General features: G+C 48.8%; 3 non-coding genes across 3 annotated transcripts; all 3 read left to right on the plus strand.

The window, feature by feature from the left end:
* Window positions 1–6,122: 6,122 nt before the first annotated feature.
* Trnat-agu (transfer RNA threonine (anticodon AGU)) lies at window positions 6,123–6,195 on the plus strand. Its single transcript has one exon. It is a non-coding gene; the product is annotated as a tRNA-Thr (tRNA).
* A 2,809-nt stretch (window positions 6,196–9,004) lies between these two features.
* On the plus strand, window positions 9,005–9,077 carry Trnat-agu (transfer RNA threonine (anticodon AGU)). Its single transcript has one exon. It is a non-coding gene; the product is annotated as a tRNA-Thr (tRNA).
* Window positions 9,078–11,886: 2,809 nt separating this feature from the next.
* Window positions 11,887–11,959, plus strand: Trnat-agu (transfer RNA threonine (anticodon AGU)). The gene has a single exon. It is a non-coding gene; the product is annotated as a tRNA-Thr (tRNA).
* Window positions 11,960–14,118: the final 2,159 nt, after the last annotated feature.

The following is a 14,118-nucleotide window of genomic DNA, read 5'->3' on the forward strand; positions in this document are numbered from 1 at the left end:
CAGCGTCACAGACTGATATGATGTATACTGACGTAAGGAGAGCAAGATGTAAGTGTGGGGACCGGCTGTTATCGAGGTGTCATCGAGTGCAGATCTGTCTTAGGTATCGCGGCTTAACCTCATTGAAGTCTAGAGGGTGGACAACACGTTGGTCTTACTCAGAGCGGTGTCCGAATTCTATTTTCGACGTTATACGTGCCACTTTCATTTTGGCAACTACGATTCGATACAGAATGCACGAAACCTGAAAGACACCCTAACGGATACATAGAGAGTAGTGTTTGTCTGCTGAATAATGGGAGTGCAAGGGTCTGTGTCGTCTATATGGCTGTATGTAGCACCACTAGTCTTCGGGGGGGCGGGCGTAGCTCAGATGGTAGAGCGCTCGCTTAGTATGCGAGAGGTACTGAGATCAATACCCAGTGCCTGCAGGATTTTTAACACACCTACATGCGCACCTTGATATGCAAGTGGAATACTTCACAGCCAGCAGATGTGTCTAGGAAGATACAAGCTTGCGCCGAGTTCACGTAAATCCCACTGCACATTCCTATTCTTTGCGTGCAGTCAGCTGCTCCTGGTGTTGTTAGTTGTGACTGCTGATAACAGATGCCGTAGCAATCAATTCATGGAGTGAGTTGTATGTTTTGCGATAGTCTGTCTCTGACAAGCAAGCACAGGTGACATAGGTGCGAACACAGGAAGCTTGCAGACCCTCGCTGTCTGCAGACACCGAGCAGCCACACTAGGAGGGCGGCCTAAGCCGTAGGCGAATTGTGCTCATTCGCTTTGGCGCGACGTCGAACTATAAATAATGCTGTCACTAGCGTGAGCGTCGTGGAAAGTCGGAAAAGTCGGCTGCGAGGGTGAGTGCCAAGTTTGGGGAGCGTTTCGTAGTATGCGCAGTGCAATGGAGACGCGGAAACTTGTTGTGGCCCAGTGTTTTGCAGTTGGACGACAAGATTGGTACACAGTAGTAAAGAGCGAGGCACTGAGTTGGCATAAATAATGTAGTGCACAATGGTTCTCGGGATGTGTTTGTTACCTCAGGTGCTGTATAATTGTCTACAATGAGTGAAAACGGAGCAATTTGTGACGGCTCTTTCAATTTAAGACGTTAAAAACAGACGGAATTTGCATTTGTAATACCAGAGCATCGAAACTACTTGGAACTTTTGTGTATATGAACGGGTCCGCGCCTTTGTACTCTGCTCCCTTCACCGCTACAAACCAACCAACCATCGTGTCCGTGCGCATCTGAGTCGCAAACAATGGGGAATAGCGCAGTTTGCTCGTGCATGGGGCGTAGCTCAGTTGGTAGAGCGTTCGCTTGGCATGTGAAATGTCCAGGGTTCAAGCCGCGGCGCCTCCATTTTTTGTGGTCAGTGCATGGTAAGTGTTGGTCGCGGCGAACCTAAAGGCACGCAAGATGTTGCAAAGCCAGCATCACAGACTGATATGATGTATACTGACGTAAGGAGAGCAAGATGTAAGTGTGGGGACCGGCTGTTATCGAGGTGTCATCGAGTGCAGATCTGTCTTAGGTATTGCGGCTTAACCTCATTGAAGTCTAGAGGGTGGACAACACGTTGGTCTTACTCAGAGCGGTGTCCGAATTCTATTTTCGACGTTATACGTGCCACTTTCATTTTGGCAACTACGATTCGATACAGAATGCACGAAACCTGAAAGACACCCTAACGGATACATAGAGAGTAGTGTTTGTCTGCTGAATAATGGGAGTGCAAGGGTCTGTGTCGTCTATATGGCTGTATGTAGCACCATTAGTCTTCGGGGGGGCGGGCGTAGCTTAGACGGTAGAGCGCTCGCTTAGTATGCGAGAGGTACTGGGATCAATACCCAGTGCTTCCAGAATTTTTAACACACCTACATGCGCACCTTGATATGCAAGTGGAATACTTCACAGCCAGCAGATGTGTCTAGGAAGATACAAGCTTGCGCCGAGTTCACGTAAATCCCACTGCACATTCCTATTCTTTGCGTGCAGTCAGCTGCTCCTGGTGTTGTTAGTTGTGACTGCTGATAACAGATGCCGTAGCAATCAATTCATGAAGTGAGTTGTATGTTTTGCGATAGTCTGTCTCTGACAAGCAAGCACAGGTGACATAGGTGCGAACACAGGAAGCTTGCAGACCCTCGCTGCCTGCAGACACCGAGCAGCCACACTAGGAGGGCGGCCTAAGCCGTAGGCGAATTGTGCTCATTCGCTTTGGCGCGACGTCGAACTATAAATAATGCTGTCACTAGCGTGAGCGTCGTGGAAAGTCGGAAAAGTCGGCTGCGAGGGTGAGTGCCAAGTCTGGGGAGCGTTTCGTAGTATACGCAGTGCAATGGAGACGCGGAAACTTGTTGTGGCCCAGTGTTTTGCAGTTGGACGACAAGATTGGTACACAGTAGTAAAGAGCGAGGCACTGAGTTGGCATAAATAATGTAGTGCACAATGGTTCTCGAGATGTGTTTGTTACCTCAGGTGCTGTATAATTGTCTACAATGAGTGAAAACGGAGCAATTTGTGACGGCTCTTTCAATTTAAGACGTTAAAAACAGACGGAATTTGCATTTGTAATACCAGAGCATCGAAACTACTCGGAACTTTTGTGTATATGAACGGGTCCGCGCCTTTGTACTCTGCTCCCTTCACCGCTACAAACCAACCAACCATCGTGTCCGTGCGCATCTGAGTCGCAAACAATGGGGAATAGCGCAGTTTGCTCGTGCATGGGGCGTAGCTCAGTTGGTAGAGCGTTCGCTTGGCATGTGAAATGTCCAGGGTTCAAGCCGCGGCGCCTCCATTTTTTGTGGTCAGTGCATGGTAAGTGTTGGTCGCGGCGAACCTAAAGGCACGCAAGATGTTGCAAAGCCAGCGTCACAGACTGATATGATGTATACTGACGTAAGGAGACCAAGATGTAAGTGTGGGGACCGGCTGTTATCGAGGTGTCATCGAGTGCAGATCTGTCTTAGGTATCGCGGCTTAACCTCATTGAAGTCTAGAGGGTGGACAACACGTTGGTCTTACTCAGAGCGGTGTCCGAATTCTATTTTCGACGTTATACGTGCCACTTTCATTTTGGCAACTACGATTCGATACAGAATGCACGAAACCTGAAAGACACCCTAACGGATACATAGAGAGTTGTGTTTGTCTGCTGAATAATGGGAGTGCAAGGGTCTGTGTCGTCTATATGGCTGTATGTAGCACCATTAGTCTTCGGGGGGGCGGGCGTAGCTCAGATGGTAGAGCGCTCGCTTAGTATGCGAGAGGTACTGGGATCAATACCCAGTGCTTCCAGAATTTTTAACACACCTACATGCGCACCTTGATATGCAAGTGGAATACTTGTCAGCCAGCAGATGTGTCTAGGAAGATACAAGCTTGCGCCGAGTTCACGTAAATCCCTCTGCACATTCCTATTCTTTGCGTGCAGTCAGCTGCTCCTGGTGTTGTTAGTTGTGACTGCTGATAACAGATGCCGTAGCAATCAATTCATGGAGTGAGTTGTATGTTTTGCGATAGTCTGTCTCTGACAAGCAAGCACAGGTGACATAGGTGCGAACACAGGAAGCTTGCAGACCCTCGCTGCCTGCAGACACCGAGCAGCCACACTAGGAGGGCGGCCTAAGCCGTAGGCGAATTGTGCTCATTCGCTTTGGCGCGACGTCGAACTATAAATAATGCTGTCACTAGCGTGAGCGTCGTGGAAAGTCGGAAAAGTCGGCTGCGAGGGTGAGTGCCAAGTCTGGGGAGCGTTTCGTAGTATACGCAGTGCAATGGAGACGCGGAAACTTGTTGTGGCCCAGTGTTTTGCAGTTGGACGACAAGATTGGTACACAGTAGTAAAGAGCGAGGCACTGAGTTGGCATAAATAATGTAGTGCACAATGGTTCTCGAGATGTGTTTGTTACCTCAGGTGCTGTATAATTGTCTACAATGAGTGAAAACGGAGCAATTTGTGACGGCTCTTTCAATTTAAGACGTTAAAAACAGACGGAATTTGCATTTGTAATACCAGAGCATCGAAACTACTTGGAACTTTTGTGTATATGAACGGGTCCGCGCCTTTGTACTCTGCTCCCTTCACCGCTACAAACCAACCAACCATCGTGTCCGTGCGCATCTGAGTCGCAAACAATGGGGAATAGCGCAGTTTGCTCGTGCATGGGGCGTAGCTCAGTTGGTAGAGCGTTCGCTTGGCATGTGAAAGGTCCAGGGTTCAAGCCGCGGCACCTCCATTTTTTGTGGTCAGTGCATGGTAAGTGTTGGTCATGGCGAACCTAAAGGCACGCAAGATGTTGCAAAGCCAGCGTCACAGACTGATATGATGTATACTGACGTAAGGAGAGCAAGATGTAAGTGTGGGGACCGGCTGTTATCGAGGTGTCATCGAGTGCAGATCTGTCTTAGGTATCGCGGCTTAACCTCATTGAAGTCTAGAGGGTGGACAACACGTTGGTCTTACTCAGAGCGGTGTCCGAATTCTATTTTCGACGTTATACGTGCCACTTTCATTTTGGCAACTACGATTCGATACAGAATGCACGAAACCTGAAAGACACCCTAACGGATACATAGAGAGTAGTGTTTGTCTGCTGAATAATGGGAGTGCAAGGGTCTGTGTCGTCTATATGGCTGTATGTAGCACCATTAGTCTTTGGGGGGGCGGGCGTAGCTCAGATGGTAGAGCGCTCTCTTAGTATGCGAGAGGTACTGGGATCAATACCCAGTGCCTGCAGGATTTTTAACACACCTACATGCGCACCTTGATATGCAAGTGGAATACTTCATAACCAGCAGATGTGTCTAGGAAGATACAAGCTTGCGCCGAGTTCACGTAAATCCCACTGCACATTCCTATTCTTTGCGTGCAGTCAGCTGCTCCTGGTGTTGTTAGTTGTGACTGCTGATAACAGATGCCGTAGCAATCAATTCATGGAGTGAGTTGTATGTTTTGCGATAGTCTGTCTCTGACAAGCAAGCACAGGTGACATAGGTGCGAACACAGGAAGCTTGCAGACCCTCGCTGCCTGCAGACACCGAGCAGCCACACTAGGAGGGCGGCCTAAGCCGTAGGCGAATTGTGCTCATTCGCTTTGGCGCGACGTCGAACTATAAATAATGCTGTCACTAGCGTGAGCGTCGTGGAAAGTCGGAAAAGTCGGCTGCGAGGGTGAGTGCCAAGTTTGGGGAGCGTTTCGTAGTATGCGCAGTGCAATGGAGACGCGGAAACTTGTTGTGGCCCAGTGTTTTGCAGTTGGACGACAAGATTGGTACACAGTAGTAAAGAGCGAGGCACTGAGTTGGCATAAATAATGTAGTGCACAATGGTTCTCGAGATGTGTTTGTTACCTCAGGTGCTGTATAATTGTCTACAATGTGTGAAAACGGAGCAATTTGTGACGGCTCTTTCAATTTCAGACGTTAAAAACAGACGGAATTTGCATTTGTAATACCAGAGCATCGAAACTACTTGGAACTTTTGTGTATATTAACGGGTCCGCGCCTTTGTACTCTGCTCCCTTCACCGCTACAAACCAACCAACCATCGTGTCCGTGCGCATCTGAGTCGCAAAGAATGGGGAATAGCGCAGTTTGCTCGTGCATGGGGCGTAGCTCAGTTGGTAGAGCATTCGCTTGGCATGTGTAACGTCCAGGGTTTAAGCCGCGGCGCCTCCATTTTTTGTGGTCAGTGCATGGTAAGTGTTGGTCGCGGCGAACCTAAAGGCACGCAAGATGTTGCAAAGCCAGCGTCACAGACTGATATGATGTATACTGACGTAAGGAGAGCAAGATGTAAGTGTGGGGACCGGCTGTTATCGAGGTGTCATCGAGTGCAGATCTGTCTTAGGTATCGCGGCTTAACGTCATTGAAGTCTAGAGGGTGGACAACACGTTGGTCTTACTCAGAGCGGTGTCCGAATTCTATTTTCGACGTTATACGTGCCACTTTCATTTTGGCAACTACGATTCGATACAGAATGCACGAAACCTGAAAGACACCCTAACGGATACATAGAGAGTAGTGTTTGTCTGCTGAATAATGGGAGTGCAAGGGTCTGTGTCGTCTATATGGCTGTATGTAGCACCATTAGTCTTTGGGGGGGCGGGCGTAGCTCAGATGGTAGAGCGCTCGCTTAGTATGTGAGAGGTACTGGGATCAATACCCAGTGCCTGCAGGATTTTTAACACACCTACATGCGCACCTTGATATGCAAGTGGAATACTTCACAACCAGCAGATGTGTCTAGGAAGATACAAGCTTGCGCCGAGTTCACGTAAATCCCACTGCACATTCCTATTCTTTGCGTGCAGTCAGCTGCTCCTGGTGTTGTTAGTTGTGACTGCTGATAACAGATGCCGTAGCAATCAATTCAAGGAGTGAGTTGTATGTTTTGCGATAGTCTGTCTCTGACAAGCAAGCACAGGTGACATAGGTGCGAACACAGGAAGCTTGCAGACCCTCGCTGCCTGCAGACACCGAGCAGCCACACTAGGAGGGCGGCCTAAGCCGTAGGCGAATTGTGCTCATTCGCTTTGGCGCGACGTCGAACTATAAATAATGCTGTCACTAGCGTGAGCGTCGTGGAAAGTCGGAAAAGTCGGCTGCGAGGGTGAGTGCCAAGTCTGGGGAGCGTTTCGTAGTATACGCAGTGCAATGGAGACGCGGAAACTTGTTGTGGCCCAGTGTTTTGCAGTTGGACGACAAGATTGGTACACAGTAGTAAAGAGCGAGGCACTGAGTTGGCATAAATAATGTAGTGCACAATGGTTCTCGAGATGTGTTTGTTACCTCAGGTGCTGTATAATTGTCTACAATGAGTGAAAACGGAGCAATTTGTGACGGCTCTTTCAATTTAAGACGTTAAAAACAGACGGAATTTGCATTTGTAATACCAGAGCATCGAAACTACTTGGAACTTTTGTGTATATGAACGGGTCCGCGCCTTTGTACTCTGCTCCCTTCACCGCTACAAACCAACCAACCATCGTGTCCGTGCGCATCTGAGTCGCAAACAATGGGGAATAGCGCAGTTTGCTCGTGCATGGGGCGTAGCTCAGTTGGTAGAGCGTTCGCTTGGCATGTGAAAGGTCCAGGGTTCAAGCCGCGGCGCCTCCATTTTTTGTGGTCAGTGCATGGTAAGTGTTGGTCATGGCGAACCTAAAGGCACGCAAGATGTTGCAAAGCCAGCGTCACAGACTGATATGATGTATACTGACGTAAGGAGAGCAAGATGTAAGTGTGGGGACCGGCTGTTATCGAGGTGTCATCGAGTGCAGATCTGTCTTAGGTATCGCGGCTTAACCTCATTGAAGTCTAGAGGGTGGACAACACGTTGGTCTTACTCAGAGCGGTGTCCGAATTCTATTTTCGACGTTATACGTGCCACTTTCATTTTGGCAACTACGATTCGATACAGAATGCACGAAACCTGAAAGACACCCTAACGGATACATAGAGAGTAGTGTTTGTCTGCTGAATAATGGGAGTGCAAGGGTCTGTGTCGTCTATATGGCTGTATGTAGCACCATTAGTCTTTGGGGGGGCGGGCGTAGCTCAGATGGTAGAGCGCTCTCTTAGTATGCGAGAGGTACTGGGATCAATACCCAGTGCCTGCAGGATTTTTAACACACCTACATGCGCACCTTGATATGCAAGTGGAATACTTCATAACCAGCAGATGTGTCTAGGAAGATACAAGCTTGCGCCGAGTTCACGTAAATCCCACTGCACATTCCTATTCTTTGCGTGCAGTCAGCTGCTCCTGGTGTTGTTAGTTGTGACTGCTGATAACAGATGCCGTAGCAATCAATTCATGGAGTGAGTTGTATGTTTTGCGATAGTCTGTCTCTGACAAGCAAGCACAGGTGACATAGGTGCGAACACAGGAAGCTTGCAGACCCTCGCTGCCTGCAGACACCGAGCAGCCACACTAGGAGGGCGGCCTAAGCCGTAGGCGAATTGTGCTCATTCGCTTTGGCGCGACGTCGAACTATAAATAATGCTGTCACTAGCGTGAGCGTCGTGGAAAGTCGGAAAAGTCGGCTGCGAGGGTGAGTGCCAAGTTTGGGGAGCGTTTCGTAGTATGCGCAGTGCAATGGAGACGCGGAAACTTGTTGTGGCCCAGTGTTTTGCAGTTGGACGACAAGATTGGTACACAGTAGTAAAGAGCGAGGCACTGAGTTGGCATAAATAATGTAGTGCACAATGGTTCTCGAGATGTGTTTGTTACCTCAGGTGCTGTATAATTGTCTACAATGTGTGAAAACGGAGCAATTTGTGACGGCTCTTTCAATTTCAGACGTTAAAAACAGACGGAATTTGCATTTGTAATACCAGAGCATCGAAACTACTTGGAACTTTTGTGTATATTAACGGGTCCGCGCCTTTGTACTCTGCTCCCTTCACCGCTACAAACCAACCAACCATCGTGTCCGTGCGCATCTGAGTCGCAAAGAATGGGGAATAGCGCAGTTTGCTCGTGCATGGGGCGTAGCTCAGTTGGTAGAGCATTCGCTTGGCATGTGTAACGTCCAGGGTTTAAGCCGCGGCGCCTCCATTTTTTGTGGTCAGTGCATGGTAAGTGTTGGTCGCGGCGAACCTAAAGGCACGCAAGATGTTGCAAAGCCAGCGTCACAGACTGATATGATGTATACTGACGTAAGGAGAGCAAGATGTAAGTGTGGGGACCGGCTGTTATCGAGGTGTCATCGAGTGCAGATCTGTCTTAGGTATCGCGGCTTAACGTCATTGAAGTCTAGAGGGTGGACAACACGTTGGTCTTACTCAGAGCGGTGTCCGAATTCTATTTTCGACGTTATACGTGCCACTTTCATTTTGGCAACTACGATTCGATACAGAATGCACGAAACCTGAAAGACACCCTAACGGATACATAGAGAGTAGTGTTTGTCTGCTGAATAATGGGAGTGCAAGGGTCTGTGTCGTCTATATGGCTGTATGTAGCACCATTAGTCTTTGGGGGGGCGGGCGTAGCTCAGATGGTAGAGCGCTCGCTTAGTATGTGAGAGGTACTGGGATCAATACCCAGTGCCTGCAGGATTTTTAACACACCTACATGCGCACCTTGATATGCAAGTGGAATACTTCACAACCAGCAGATGTGTCTAGGAAGATACAAGCTTGCGCCGAGTTCACGTAAATCCCACTGCACATTCCTATTCTTTGCGTGCAGTCAGCTGCTCCTGGTGTTGTTAGTTGTGACTGCTGATAACAGATGCCGTAGCAATCAATTCAAGGAGTGAGTTGTATGTTTTGCGATAGTCTGTCTCTGACAAGCAAGCACAGGTGACATAGGTGCGAACACAGGAAGCTTGCAGACCCTCGCTGCCTGCAGACACCGAGCAGCCACACTAGGAGGGCGGCCTAAGCCGTAGGCGAATTGTGCTCATTCGCTTTGGCGCGACGTCGAACTATAAATAATGCTGTCACTAGCGTGAGCGTCGTGGAAAGTCGGAAAAGTCGGCTGCGAGGGTGAGTGCCAAGTCTGGGGAGCGTTTCGTAGTATACGCAGTGCAATGGAGACGCGGAAACTTGTTGTGGCCCAGTGTTTTGCAGTTGGACGACAAGATTGGTACACAGTAGTAAAGAGCGAGGCACTGAGTTGGCATAAATAATGTAGTGCACAATGGTTCTCGAGATGTGTTTGTTACCTCAGGTGCTGTATAATTGTCTACAATGAGTGAAAACGGAGCAATTTGTGACGGCTCTTTCAATTTAAGACGTTAAAAACAGACGGAATTTGCATTTGTAATACCAGAGCATCGAAACTACTTGGAACTTTTGTGTATATGAACGGGTCCGCGCCTTTGTACTCTGCTCCCTTCACCGCTACAAACCAACCAACCATCGTGTCCGTGCGCATCTGAGTCGCAAACAATGGGGAATAGCGCAGTTTGCTCGTGCATGGGGCGTAGCTCAGTTGGTAGAGCGTTCGCTTGGCATGTGAAAGGTCCAGGGTTCAAGCCGCGGCGCCTCCATTTTTTGTGGTCAGTGCATGGTAAGTGTTGGTCATGGCGAACCTAAAGGCACGCAAGATGTTGCAAAGCCAGCGTCACAGACTGATATGATGTATACTGACGTAAGGAGAGCAAGATGTAAGTGTGGGGACCGGCTGTTATCGAGGTGTCATCGAGTGCAGATCTGTCTTAGGTATCGCGGCTTAACCTCATTGAAGTCTAGAGGGTGGACAACACGTTGGTCTTACTCAGAGCGGTGTCCGAATTCTATTTTCGACGTTATACGTGCCACTTTCATTTTGGCAACTACGATTCGATACAGAATGCACGAAACCTGAAAGACACCCTAACGGATACATAGAGAGTAGTGTTTGTCTGCTGAATAATGGGAGTGCAAGGGTCTGTGTCGTCTATATGGCTGTATGTAGCACCATTAGTCTTTGGGGGGGCGGGCGTAGCTCAGATGGTAGAGCGCTCTCTTAGTATGCGAGAGGTACTGGGATCAATACCCAGTGCCTGCAGGATTTTTAACACACCTACATGCGCACCTTGATATGCAAGTGGAATACTTCATAACCAGCAGATGTGTCTAGGAAGATACAAGCTTGCGCCGAGTTCACGTAAATCCCACTGCACATTCCTATTCTTTGCGTGCAGTCAGCTGCTCCTGGTGTTGTTAGTTGTGACTGCTGATAACAGATGCCGTAGCAATCAATTCATGGAGTGAGTTGTATGTTTTGCGATAGTCTGTCTCTGACAAGCAAGCACAGGTGACATAGGTGCGAACACAGGAAGCTTGCAGACCCTCGCTGCCTGCAGACACCGAGCAGCCACACTAGGAGGGCGGCCTAAGCCGTAGGCGAATTGTGCTCATTCGCTTTGGCGCGACGTCGAACTATAAATAATGCTGTCACTAGCGTGAGCGTCGTGGAAAGTCGGAAAAGTCGGCTGCGAGGGTGAGTGCCAAGTTTGGGGAGCGTTTCGTAGTATGCGCAGTGCAATGGAGACGCGGAAACTTGTTGTGGCCCAGTGTTTTGCAGTTGGACGACAAGATTGGTACACAGTAGTAAAGAGCGAGGCACTGAGTTGGCATAAATAATGTAGTGCACAATGGTTCTCGAGATGTGTTTGTTACCTCAGGTGCTGTATAATTGTCTACAATGTGTGAAAACGGAGCAATTTGTGACGGCTCTTTCAATTTAAGACGTTAAAAACAGACGGAATTTGCATTTGTAATACCAGAGCATCGAAACTACTTGGAACTTTTGTGTATATTAACGGGTCCGCGCCTTTGTACTCTGCTCCCTTCACCGCTACAAACCAACCAACCATCGTGTCCGTGCGCATCTGAGTCGCAAAGAATGGGGAATAGCGCAGTTTGCTCGTGCATGGGGCGTAGCTCAGTTGGTAGAGCATTCGCTTTGCATGTGTAACGTCCAGGGTTCAAGCCGCGGCGCCTCCATTTTTTGTGGTCAGTGCATGGTAAGTGTTGGTCGCGGCGAACCTAAAGGCACGCAAGATGTTGCAAAGCCAGCGTCACAGACTGATATGATGTATACTGACGTAAGGAGAGCAAGATGTAAGTGTGGGGACCGGCTGTTATCGAGGTGTCATCGAGTGCAGATCTGTCTTAGGTATCGCGGCTTAACGTCATTGAAGTCTAGAGGGTGGACAACACGTTGGTCTTACTCAGAGCGGTGTCCGAATTCTATTTTCGACGTTATACGTGCCACTTTCATTTTGGCAACTACGATTCGATACAGAATGCACGAAACCTGAAAGACACCCTAACGGATACATAGAGAGTAGTGTTTGTCTGCTGAATAATGGGAGTGCAAGGGTCTGTGTCGTCTATATGGCTGTATGTAGCACCATTAGTCTTTGGGGGGGCGGGCGTAGCTCAGATGGTAGAGCGCTCGCTTAGTATGCGAGAGGTACTGGGATCAATACCCAGTGCCTGCAGGATTTTTAACACACCTACATGCGCACCTTGATATGCAAGTGGAATACTTCACAACCAGCAGATGTGTCTAGGAAGATACAAGCTTGCGCCGAGTTCACGTAAATCCCACTGCACATTCCTATTCTTTGCGTGCAGTCAGCTGCTCCTGGTGTTGTTAGTTGTGACTGCTGATAACAGATGCCGTAGCAATCAATTCAAGGAGTGAGTTGTATGTTTTGCGATAGTCTGTCTCTGACAAGCAAGCACAGGTGACATAGGTGCGAACACAGGAAGCTTGCAGACCCTCGCTGCCTGCAGACACCGAGCAGCCACACTAGGAGGGCGGCCTAAGCCGTAGGCGAATTGTGCTCATTCGCTTTGGCGCGACGTCGAACTATAAATAATGCTGTCACTAGCGTGAGCGTCGTGGAAAGTCGGAAAAGTCGGCTGCGAGGGTGAGTGCCAAGTCTGGGGAGCGTTTCGTAGTATACGCAGTGCAATGGAGACGCGGAAACTTGTTGTGGCCCAGTGTTTTGCAGTTGGACGACAAGATTGGTACACAGTAGTAAAGAGCGAGGCACTGAGTTGGCATAAATAATGTAGTGCACAATGGTTCTCGAGATGTGTTTGTTACCTCAGGTGCTGTATAATTGTCTACAATGAGTGAAAACGGAGCAATTTGTGACGGCTCTTTAAATTTAAGACGTTAAAAACAGACGGAATTTGCATTTGTAATACCAGAGCATCGAAACTACTTGGAACTTTTGTGTATATGAACGGGTCCGCGCCTTTGTACTCTGCTCCCTTCACCGCTACAAACCAACCAACCATCGTGTCCGTGCGCATCTGAGTCGCAAAGAATGGGGAATAGCGCAGTTTGCTCGTGCATGGGGCGTAGCTCAGTTGGTAGAGCGTTCGCTTGGCATGTGAAAGGTCCAGGGTTCAAGCCGCGGCGCCTCCATTTTTTGTGGTCAGTGCATGGTAAGTGTTGGTCATGGCGAACCTAAAGGCACGCAAGATGTTGCAAAGCCAGCGTCACAGACTGATATGATGTATACTGACGTAAGGAGAGCAAGATGTAAGTGTGGGGACCGGCTGTTATCGAGGTGTCATCGAGTGCAGATCTGTCTTAGGTATCGCGGCTTAACCTCATTGAAGTCTAGAGGGTGGACAACACGTTGGTCTTACTCAGAGCGGTGTCCGAATTCTATTTTCGACGTTATACGTGCCACTTTCATTTTGGCAACTACGATTCGATACAGAATGCACGAAACCTGAAAGACACCCTAACGGATACATAGAGAGTAGTGTTTGTCTGCTGAATAATGGGAGTGCAAGGGTCTGTGTCGTCTATATGGCTGTATGTAGCACCATTAGTCTTTGGGGGGGCGGGCGTAGCTCAGATGGTAGAGCGCTCTCTTAGTATGCGAGAGGTACTGGGATCAATACCCAGTGCCTGCAGGATTTTTAACACACCTACATGCGCACCTTGATATGCAAGTGGAATACTTCATAACCAGCAGATGTGTCTAGGAAGATACAAGCTTGCGCCGAGTTCACGTAAATCCCACTGCACATTCCTATTCTTTGCGTGCAGTCAGCTGCTCCTGGTGTTGTTAGTTGTGACTGCTGATAACAGATGCCGTAGCAATCAATTCATGGAGTGAGTTGTATGTTTTGCGATAGTCTGTCTCTGACAAGCAAGCACAGGTGACATAGGTGCGAACACAGGAAGCTTGCAGACCCTCGCTGCCTGCAGACACCGAGCAGCCACACTAGGAGGGCGGCCTAAGCCGTAGGCGAATTGTGCTCATTCGCTTTGGCGCGACGTCGAACTATAAATAATGCTGTCACTAGCGTGAGCGTCGTGGAAAGTCGGAAAAGTCGGCTGCGAGGGTGAGTGCCAAGTTTGGGGAGCGTTTCGTAGTATGCGCAGTGCAATGGAGACGCGGAAACTTGTTGTGGCCCAGTGTTTTGCAGTTGGACGACAAGATTGGTACACAGTAGTAAAGAGCGAGGCACTGAGTTGGCATAAATAATGTAGTGCACAATGGTTCTCGAGATGTGTTTGTTACCTCAGGTGCTGTATAATTGTCTACAATGTGTGAAAACGGAGCAATTTGTGACGGCTCTTTCAATTTAAGACGTTAAAAACAGACGGAATTTGCATTTGTAATAC

Source organism: Schistocerca gregaria, chromosome 10 (genome assembly GCF_023897955.1).
Source record: "Schistocerca gregaria isolate iqSchGreg1 chromosome 10, iqSchGreg1.2, whole genome shotgun sequence".
In the NCBI taxonomy this organism is placed as follows: domain Eukaryota; kingdom Metazoa; phylum Arthropoda; class Insecta; order Orthoptera; family Acrididae; genus Schistocerca; species Schistocerca gregaria.